General features: G+C 35.5%; 1 long non-coding RNA gene across 1 annotated transcript; it reads left to right on the top strand.

Annotated features, from left to right (window-relative positions):
• The first annotated feature begins 1,258 nt into the window (after window positions 1-1,258).
• On the top strand, window positions 1,259-1,700 carry LOC131645823 (uncharacterized). The gene is made up of 3 exons (XR_009297204.1): window positions 1,259-1,322; window positions 1,409-1,519; window positions 1,619-1,700. It is a non-coding gene; the product is annotated as an uncharacterized LOC131645823 (long non-coding RNA).
• The last annotated feature ends 767 nt before the right edge of the window (window positions 1,701-2,467 follow it).

Here is a 2,467-nt window from a genome sequence, read left to right as displayed (position 1 = left end):
CAAATTTTACCAATGAAGAAGTGTTGCAGAAGTTGCAGGAATTGCAAGCACAAGTCTCTGAATTGCAAAGAGATAAAGAGATGTATATGAGAGAAAAGTGCAACACTTCATCGGTGAAAGAAACTAGTGATAAGGCTAGTATCAACTGCAAAGGAAATTTCCCGAGGTAATTATAATTTTTTTTCCTTTTAAATTGTTCTATTTTATTAATGATAATGACTTTATATTTACTATTGGTTTAGGGCATTTCATCTTGCCAACTATACTTATCGGAACCGAATTATCGACTAGTTGGCAAGGGAAAAGTGCACAACACTCTGGGAGATTTACTTCACCATAGACCGCTCCCGGATGGACACCTGAAAGTATCGGTGGATGTTGTAGTAGATCATGATGCGATGCTACCGGTACCTGACATGGTCTCAGAGACGACATTGCTGCCAGATGCAATAGGATCATTTGTTGCATGGCCCTCGGAGCTCATTACCATTAGTGATGAGGTATATTGAAAACGATTATGAATCATTTAGTTTTCGAATGTCAATTCTAAACCGTTTATTAATTATTTTTTACATTTTAATTTTAGACTGCTCCTATAAAACCCGCAATTAAGGGTAAAGGGATTTTACAGGAGGAGGAGTCTGTTGCATCACTAAAAGAGGTACATTTAAAGTGTTAATAATTAGTCTGAATCTAAATCTGCATGATTTTATATTTTACCTAACTTATATGATTTTTAGGCATCCGCTCGGGAGTCACAACAAGTGACGCAGCAAGTTCTTAGCGTACCACCCACTGGTCCTCCGAAGCCAGCGGCAAAAAAAGGCGGTGCTTTTGTGCCTCGATACCGGTCGACGCTCGCAACAATGGTTGATATGTCCGATTTGAAGGATGGTGCTTTACGTCAAATCGATATGGATGAAAGTGTCTTCGGTATTGAATTCAAGTCACTTATTACAATTGATGACTTGGAAGAGATTTTTAGGCATGATCAACTAGGCGTCAGTAACATGCACTCATACATCCGGTAATATTCACTCATCCGATATATTATTTAATTAGTCCCACAATATAATTTATTTACACATTTCAATGAAAATAATCTAATGTTTATTATGTTTTTATTTAAGGTTGTTGTATGACAGAGTGTTGCGCGGGAATCCATTGTCTAACCGATTCCGTTTCGTGTCTTCCGCCCATTGCAGCGGAATGGCAATTGCTTCGGAACTGGAATCAGTTAGACAATGCTTAGTCGGTAGATTCATGTCCACCGGCAATACAGAAAGTCTGCATCTTTGGGCGTATAATACCCGACCAGTAGGGTTAGTTTCTCATTCTTTGTTCATCTAATCTCTGTTTCTTTTGTGTATAGCAAAATTTTCTTATAACCTATTGTTTTAATTTATAGAGCACACTGGTTGCTGCTTGCTATCAACCCTATAAGGGAAGTCGTGTATTATCTGAATTCGGTAAATGGTGAATGGACCAATTATCCGGCTATGAAGGACATCGTTGATTTGTAAGTGAGATCGTTCTAAATATATATTCGTGTATATTTATATAGTTACTTATTTGTGGGATTGATCTGAACGTATGCTTTTATATATTTGTTAATTAGATCAATACAAGTGTTCCGAAGTCAACGGGACGCACAGGTATCCCGGACTAAATCTAACAACATTACTTGGATCCAAGTGCAGGTACATTATTTTTCACAATTTTTCTTATAATATTTATGCTACTTGATAAAACAAGACAACTATAGAATCTTATTTGTTTTTCTATGTAGTGTCCGCAACAGCGAAACAGTTACGATTGCGGATACTTTGTATTGAGGTTTATGAAAGAAATCCTCCAGGCGAATCAATTAGAGATTCCGCTCACGGTATGAATTTATAACTTAAGATAATTTCATATAATTTATTACATTTAACTAAATATATCATTCATATTATGTTTTTGTTTTGTAGTACCTTGACGAATTTCGTGCTGCTGGGTACCCGAGACTTAAGTTGGAAGAAAGAAAAGAGGATTTGTGTCAATTTTATATTAAGCAATTTTTCATGTAGGATTTGTGTCGATTTGAACTATAATATTATTGATGTTGTAATGATGTATATATATATAATTTTGGATATTATAATGGTATTATATTAGTATATATATTGTCTTACTGATGGCTGAAATAATATCGTCGAAAATAAATTACAGGTCGAAAATATTACAGGTTGAAAACATATTACAGGTCGAAAATATTACAGGTCGACTGGGAGGATTAAATTACAGGCTGCACATTAAAATACTTCATTTAACAACGACAACGCTTTTAAAAAGCGCTCTTAAAGGTCCACCTACTAAAGCGCTTCTTAGTAAAAGCGCTGCCAAAGATTAATAAAAAAGCATAAAAAAAAACGTACCATACGAAAGCGCTTTTGGAAAAGCGCTCTTATAGGGGGAGTTATCAGAG

This window comes from Vicia villosa, linkage group LG2 (genome assembly GCF_029867415.1).
Source record: "Vicia villosa cultivar HV-30 ecotype Madison, WI linkage group LG2, Vvil1.0, whole genome shotgun sequence".
Taxonomy (NCBI): Eukaryota; Viridiplantae; Streptophyta; class Magnoliopsida; order Fabales; family Fabaceae; genus Vicia; species Vicia villosa.
Note: the sequence above shows the minus strand (reverse complement) of the source record. Positions and strands in the feature narration are given on the sequence as shown.